The sequence below is a fragment of the Panthera leo genome, chromosome C2 (assembly GCF_018350215.1).
Source record: "Panthera leo isolate Ple1 chromosome C2, P.leo_Ple1_pat1.1, whole genome shotgun sequence".
Classification (NCBI taxonomy): Eukaryota; Metazoa; Chordata; class Mammalia; order Carnivora; family Felidae; genus Panthera; species Panthera leo.
The window spans coordinates 86,478,586-86,487,682 of record NC_056687.1 but is presented as its reverse complement, the minus strand read 5'-3'; positions in this window follow the sequence as shown (position 1 = coordinate 86,487,682).

Genomic DNA, 9,097 nt, shown 5'->3' with positions numbered 1-9,097 from the left:
TGCAACAAGTGCAGCTCTGGAAGACAGACTGGTGGCAGGAATCTGGTCTGTCTGCCAGCCCTACCGACCAACAAAAGCCTCTCAGGGGACAAAGCAGGGAGAGCTCCTGACAGGTCAGTGTGATTGCAGTCCCAGCAAACAAGTTGAGGGGAGGCATCTGCCCAACTACAAGCCCACAGCAGCCTCAGACTGGCCAATAGCACAGTGACCTAACCCTGCCTGATGCACCCACAATAAGCAAAGTGGGCTATTGCAGCCGACTGGACTGAAGGTATATGTGGTTCAGTCACAACAGTAGGGTGTATGCAACCCACATAAGCGACACCTCTAAAATGACTAGTTCTGGTAAAGAGGGGACATTATATTACAGGGCATCACAGGATATCTTCTTCAAAAGGCCACTACTTTCAAAAGCAGGAGATCTAGCTGACTTTCCTAATACAAAGAAACAAATACAGAGAGTTAGATAAAATAATGAAACAGAGAAATATATCCCAAATGAAAGAATAAGATAAAACCATAGCAAAAAAAGAAAGCTAAATGAAACAGAGATAAGCAATATGTATGTAGAGAAGTGAAAGTAATGATCATAAAGATACTCACTAGATTTGAGACAAGAGTAGATATTCTCAGTGAGACCTTCAACAAATAGTAATAAGATATTAAAAAGGATCCATCACAGATGAATAACTCAATAACTGAGATTAAAAAATACAGTAGAGGGACTCAATAGCAGATTAGAGGAGGGAGAAGAACGGATCAGCAACCTGGAAGACACAGTAATGGAAAGTAACCAAAATGAACAGCAAAAGGAAAAAAGAATAATAAAAAAATGAGAACAGGTTAAGGGAACTCAGCAACATCATCATACATGATAACATTCACATTATAGAGATCCCAGAGGGAAAGAGAGAGAGAAGGGGGCAGAACATTTATTTGAAGAAACAGTAGCTGAAAACTTCCTTAATCTGGGTAAGGAAACAGACATCCAGATCCAGTAGGTGCAAAGAGCCCTCAACAAGATTAACCCAAAGAGGTCCACATCAAGACACATAGACACATGGTAATTAAAATGACAAAAAGGTGATAAAGAGATTGTAAAAGCAGCAAAAGAAAATAGTTACACACAGAAACACCATAAGGCTGTAAGTTAATTTTTCATCAGAAACTTTGCAAGCCAAAAGTGAGTGGTATGATATCTTCAAAGTGCTGAAAGAAAAAAACCCTGAAAATATGAATACTCTACCCAGCAATATTAGCATTTACAATAGGAGAGGTAGAGTTTCCAGACAAACAAAAGTTAAAGAGTTCATCACCACTAAACCAGGCTTACACAATTTCCCCTTGTTAAGGGGAGTGGAAAGGAAAAGTCATATTCAGAAGTAAAAGAATTATGAAAGAAAAAAATGCACAAATAAAAGCAAGCCTATAATAAAAGTAATGGATTAATCACATATAAAACCAGTATGGGACTTAAAGCACAAAAGCAGTAAAATCAATTATGTTTATCTATAGAAATCTGTCAAGGGACTCACAAAACAAAAAGAAGCATCATATCATATATATCAGCATGGAGGGAGAGTACCACTTACATCAATGGATAGATCATGTACGTAGAAAATCAACAAGGAAACAATGGCTTTGAATGATACACTGGGTCACATGGATTTAATAGATACATCCAGAATATTTCATCCTAAAGCAGCAGAATACACATTCTTTTCGAGTGCACATGGGACATTCTCCAGAACAGATCACATCCTAGGTCACAAATCAGGCTTCAACAAGTATAAAAAGACTGAGATCATACTATGCATATTTTTCAACCACAACACTATGAAACTTGAAGTCAACCACAAGGAAAAATTTGGGAAGACCAAAAATACCTGGAGGTTAAAGAACATTCTACTAAAGAATGAATGGGTCAACCAGGAAATTAAATAAGAAATTTTAAAAATATAGAAACAAATGAAAATGAATACATGACAGTCCAAAATCTTTGGGATGCAAAAATACTCATAAAAGGGAAGTATATAGCAACACCAGACTTATCTCAAGAAGCAAGAAAAATTTCAAATATGCAACTTCAACTTATGCCTAAAGGAACTAGAAAAAGATCAACAAATGAAGTCTAAAGCCAGGAGTAGAGGGAAATAATAAAGATTAGAGCAAAATTAAATGATATAGAAACTAAAAAAAACCCAATAGGGCAGATCTATAAACCAGGAGCTAGTTCTTTGAAATATTAATAAAATTGATAAAATCCTAGCCAGAGTTATCAACATAAAAAGAGAAAGGACCCAAATAAATAGTCACAAATGAGAGAGGAGTAATCACAACCAACACAACAAATAAAAACAATTGTAAGACAATATTATGAAAAATTATATGCCAATAAATTGGGCAATCTGGAAGAAATGGATAAATTCCTAGAAACATACAAACTACCAGAACTGAAATAGGAAGAAATAGAAAACTTGGACAGACCCATAACCAGCAAATAAATTGAACAGCAATCAAATATCTTTCAACAAGGGGCACCTGGGTGACTCATTTGTTGTGTCCAACTTCAGTTCAGGTCATGATCTCAAGGTTCGTGGATTTGAGCCCCATGTCAGGCCCTATGCTGACAGCTCAGAGCCTGGAGCCTGCTTCAGATTCTGTGTTTTGCTCTCTTTCTGCCCCTCCCCTGCTCATGCTCTCTCTCTATCAAAAATAAATAAATATTTTTAAAAATTAAAAAAAAAATCTTCGAACAAATATAACTCTAGGGCAAGGTGGCTTCACAGTGGAGTTATACCAAACATATAAAGAATAGTTAATACCTATTTTTCTCAAACTATTCCAAAAAATAAAAATGGAAGGAAAACTTTCAAACTTATTCTATGAGGCCAGCATTACCTTGACTCCACTAAAAAAGAGAACTATAGGCCAATATCCCTGATAAACATGGATATAAAAATTCTCAACAAGTAACAAATCCCATCCAACAGTAAATTAAAAGAATCATTCACCATAATCAAGTAGGATTTATTCCTGTACTGTGGGGTGGTTCAGTATTTGCAAATCAATCAACATGACACACCACATTAATAAAAGAAAGGATAAGGATCATGTGATCATCTCAATAGATGCAGAAAAAGGATCTGATAAAGTACAGCATTCATTCTTGATAAAAAACCCTCAATAAAGAAGGGTAAGAGAGAACATAGCTCAACATCATAAAGGCCATATAAGAAAAACCCACAGCTAAAATCATCCTAAGTGGGGAAAAACTGACTCTATGGTCAGGAACTATACAGGGATGTCCACTCTCGCCATTGTTATTTTAACAAGGTACTAGAAGTCCTAGCTTCAGCAATCAGACAAGAAGAAATAAAAGGTCCAAATCAGCAAGGAAGAAGTCAAACTTTCACTATTCACAGATGACATGATACTCTGTAGAAAAGTCAGAAGACTCTACAAAAAAATTGCTAGAACTGATACACAAATTCAGTAAAATCGCAGGATATAAAGTCAATGTACAGAAATCTGTTGCATTTATATACACCAATAATGAAGCAGAAGAAAGAGAAATTAAGGAATTGATCCCATTTATAACTGTATCAAAAACCGTAAGATATCCAGGAACAAACTTACCAAAGAGGTAGAAGATCTGTACTCTGAAAACTATAGAACACTTGTGAAAGAAATTAAAGATGACACAAAGAAATGGAAAAACATTCCATGCTCATGAAATGGAAGAACAAATATTGTTAAAATGCCTATACTACCCAAAGCAATCCACACATTTAATTCAATCCCTATGCAAATACCAATAGCGTTTTTTACAGAGCTAGAACAAAGAATCCTAAAATTTGTATGGAACTACAGAAGACCCTCAATAGCCAAAGCAGTCTTGAAAAAGAAAAGCAAAGCTGGCAGCACCACAATTCCAGACTTCAAGTTATATTACAAAGGTCTCATCATCAAGACAGTATGGTACTGGCACAAAAACAGACACATAAATCAATGGAATAGAAAACCCAGGAGAAAGAAAAAAAGAAAGAAAGGAAGGCCAGAAAATGACCCACAAATATAGGGTCAACTACACTTTGACAAAGCAGGAGAAAATACCATTGGAAAAAAGACAGTCTCTTCAACAAATGGCATTTGGGGTACAGGAGAGCAACATGCAAAAGAATGAAACTGAACCACTTTCTTACACAGTGAAGGAAACAATTAACAAATCTAAAGGGCAATCTTCAGAATTAGAGAAGGTATTTGTAAATGACATATCTGATAAAGGGTAAGTATACAAAATCTATAAATAATTTATCAAACTCAACACCCAAAAAACAAATAATCTAGCTTAAAATGGGGAGAAGACATAAATAGACATTTTTCTAAAGAAATGCATCCAGATCAACACTAAACCATCTTGCACAACCAGAAAATTGATTTGAGAAATAACACAACAATCTGCACAACTTGAACTATAGAACTCGGCAGGTATGTAGCACGGAAAGAGAGGACGGGGGAGAGAAGCTGCGGAGGACAGGGAGCTATTTTTGCTTTCAGAGAGAGGACAGAGACAGGGGGAGAATAGAGGAAAAGCACCCCCACACACACACAAAAAGCAGCTGGTGAGAAAGTAGAGAATTGGAAACAGCCACAGGGACTGGACAAAAAAAAGGAGAAGGGAGAAAGGAGAAGGTTTAAATTCCATTAAGACTCTATAAACAGGGGGAGCACAGAGTCTGAAACTCCACAGCTGGATACCTGGAGGTGCTCTGGTGGGAAGGGTGAATCCCTAGGAGCAGAGAGCGAGGTTCAAGGGGTCCTTGGGCCACATGGGAAGAAGCAGTTCCCTGCTGAGAGGACATTTGGTAGAGGCTGTGTGGCCACCCCACAGGCAAAGGTGCCAGCAGACCCTGGATAACAACCACATTCACTGGTGTTGGAACAGGATGTTAAGGGTGAAGCCTGGCACCAGATGTGTGTTGTGATTTTCCATAAACCCTGAAACACTGCCGCTACAAGATTGTGCAAACTTTTTCTGGGGTGGGCTGGCACCCAGCCGGAGTCTCTGGCATCTGCAGCTGTGCGGTCTCATGAACGTTCCTGGGGCCAGCACCAGCCATTGCTTAGTGAGACCCTCCCCCAGAAGGTCAGAACAGATCAAAGCCCCAGTCCCTCAGAAATAAGGCATTGAGAAACACAGCCCCATTTGAGATAAAACTCAGGAAGGAGGTGCCGCCTGGCAGCCTGATGGCCTGGTCACAGACAATGTAGAAGCAGGGAGTAGATGGAAGCCAGAGACAAAGGAGGGGTGCTTGATTGCCAGTTGTGAAGAGGTCAGAGTTCTGATACTAGAGACTGGGTAGCTGGGTGCCTCCATTGTCACCCCTCCAGTGCATGCACATACACACCTACACACGCCACAGCAATCTACCCCAGTAAGCTAAGCATCACCACCTAGTGGAGAATGGAGAGTAAACCCCACCCAACTGGGCCAACAGCGCTCTTGACAAACACAAGTCTCTACACCTGCTTAATTTACAGACTATAAAGTGCTTCGTAGATTGACTTCTATGGGAAACCTGATGTAATTTCAATCATACTTCATTCTGTTCACTGGTCTTTGCATTCATTTTTTTTTCTTTTTCTTTTCTTTTCTTATTCTTGGTACAGAAAGAGAAAAAAATCTATTTTTATTTTCCATTTTTATTAAAAGACTTTTCTTTAATTATTCCATTTTACTTTCCATTTTACTTTCATCATTTCATTTATTCTATATTATTGTATTCACTTTTTCAAATTTTCAAACATTTTCCTTTTATTTTTCCTTTTTTTCCTTTTCTTATCTTTCTTTTTTCTCTAATCCATCAAGCTTCTTTCAACAACCAGACCAAAACACACCTAGGATCTAGCATCCTTTATTTGATTTCTTTGTGTTGTTTTAAATTTTGTAATTTTATTTTTTTAACTTTATTAATTCCTTTTCTTCCTCCAAAATGACAAAGTGAAGGAATTCACCCCAAAAGAAAGGACAGGAAGAAATGACAGCCAGCAACTTAATCAACACAGATATAATCAAGACGCCTGAACCAGAATTTACAATCAAGATAATAAGAATACTAGCTGGGGTTGAAAATAGATTACAATCTCTTTCTGCAGAGATAAAGAAGTAAAAGCTAGTCAGGATGAAATAAAAAATGCTATAACTGAGCTGCAGCAGCAAGTAAGCAATATAGAGGACAAACTTATGGAGAATAATAAAGCAGAAAAAAGAGGGAGACTGGCAAAAGAGCACGAAATAAAAACTAGAGAACTCAGTGACTCATTAAAAAGGAATAACATCAGAATCATAGAGGTCTCAGAGGATGAAGAGAGAGAAAAAGGGGTAGAAAATTTATGTGAGGAAATCATAGTGGAAAACTTTCCTAACCTGGGGAAAGACACAGACATCAAAATCCAGGAAGCACAGAGGACTCCCATTAGATTAAACAAAAACCAACCATCAACAAGGAATATCATAGTCAAATTCACAAAATACTCAGGCAAGAAAATAATCATGAAAGCAGCAAGGGGAAAAAAGTCCTTAACCTACAAGGGAAGTCAGATCAGGTTCGCAGCAGACCTATCCACAGAAACTTGGCAGGCCAGAAAGGAGTGGCAGGATTCAATGTACTGAATTGGAAAAAATATGCAGCCAAGAATTCTTTATCCAGCAAGGCTGTCATTAAAAATAGGAGAGATAAAAAGTTTCCCATAAAAACAAAAATTAAAGGGGTTGGTTACCACTAAATCAGTCCTGCAAGAAATTTTAAGGGGGACTCTCTGAGGAGAGAAAAGACAGAAAAAAAGAAAAAAAAAAGACCAAGAGCAGCAAAGACTAGAAAGGACCAGAGAACACTACCAGAAACTCCAACTCTACATGCGACATAATGGTAATAAGTTCATATCTTTCATTATTCACTCTAAACGTCAATGGTCTAAATGCTCCAATCAAAAGACACAGGATAACAATGAATAGGGAAACAAGATCCATCTGTATGCTGTTTACAAGAGACCCATTTTAGACCTAAAGACACCTTCAGATTGAAAGTAAGGGGATGAAGAACCATCTATCATGCTAATGCTTGACAAAAGAAAGCTGGAGTAGCTATACTTATATCAGATAGTCTAGATTTTAAAATAAAGACTGTAACAAGAGATGAAGAAGGGCATCATATTGTAATTAAGGGGTCTATCCACCAAGAAGACCTAACAATTGTAAACATTTATACTCCAAATGTGAAGCACCCAAATATATAAATCAATTAATCACAAACATAAAGAACCTCATTAATAAAAATACCATAATAGTAGGGGACTTCAATACCCCACTTAGAGCAATGGACAGATCATCTAAACAGATAATCAACAAGGAAACAATGGCTTTAAGTGACACACTGGACCAGATGGACTTAACAGATATATTCAGAACATTTCTTCCTAAAGCAGCAGAATATACATTCTTCTCCAGTGCACATGGAATGTTCTCCAGAATAGATCACATACTGGGACACAAATCAGCCTTCAACAAGTACAAAAAATCAAGATCATATTGTGTATATTTTCAGACCACAATGGTATGAAACTCGAAATCTACCACAAGAAAAAATCTGGAAAAATAACAAATACTTGGAGACTAAAGACCATCCTACTAAAGAATGAATGTGCTAACCAAGAAATTAAAGAGGAAATTAAAAAGTAGATGGAAGCCAATGAAAATGATAACCCACAGCCCAAAACCTCGGAACACAGCAAAGGTGGTCATAAGAGGGAAGTATACAGCAATCTAGGTCTTCCTAAAGAAGGAAGAAAGGTCTCAGATACACAACCTAACCTTACACCTCAAAGAGATGGAAAAAGAACAGCAAATAAAACCCCAAACCAGCAGAAGACAGGAAATAATAAAGATTAGAGCAGAAATCAATTCTATGAAACCAAAAAACAAAACAAAAACAAAACAAAACACAGTAGAACAGATCAATGAAACCAGGAGGTGGTTCTTTGAAAGAATTAACAAAACTGATAACCCCCTACCCGGTTTGATCAAAAAGAAAAAGGAAAGGACCCAAATAAATAAAATCAAGAATGAAAGGGGAGAGATCACAACCAACACAGCAGAAATACAAACAATAATAAGAGAATATTATGAGCAATTTAATGCCAATAAAATGGGCAATGTGGAAGACATTGACATATTCCTAGAAACATATATACTACCAAAACTGAAGCAGAAGGATATAGAAAATTTGAACACACCCATAACCAGTAAAGAAATAGAATTAGTAATCAAAAATCTCCCAAAAACAAGAGTCCAGGGCCTGATGACTTTACAGGGAATTTTACCAAACATTTAAAGAAAATTTAAAACCTATTCTCTTAAAGCTGTTCCAAAAAATAGAAATGGAAGGAAAACTTCCAACTCTTTCTGTGAAGCCAGCATTGCCTTGATTCTAAAACCAAAGACCCCACTAAAAAGGAGAACCAATTTCCCTGATGAAGATGGATGCAAAAATCCTCAACAAGATACTAGCCAACCAGATCCAACGATAATTAAAAGAATTATTCACCATGACCAAGTGGGATTTATACCTGGGATGTAGGGCTGGTTCAATATCTGCAAAACAATCAATGTGATCCATCACATCAATAAAGAAAGGACAAGAGGGGTGCCTGGATGGCTCAGTTGGTTAAGCATCCAATTTCAGCTCAGGTCATGATCTCTGTCCCGACTTCGAGACCCGCGCTGGGCTCTGTGCTGACAGCTTAGAACCTGGAGCCTGTTTAAGATTCTGTGTCTCCCTCTCTGTCTCTGCCCCTCCCCTGCTTGTGCTCTGTTGTTCTTTCTCTCAAAAATACATAAACATTTAAAAAATGAAAAAAAAAAGGACAAGAACCACATGATCCTCTGAATAGATGCAGAGAAAGCATTTGACAAAATACAGCATCGTTTCTTGATAAAAACCCTCAAGATAGTAGGGATAGAAGGGTCATACCTCAAGATCATAAAAGTTTTCCCTAAGGTCAGGAACATGACAGGGATGTCCACTCTAGCCACTGT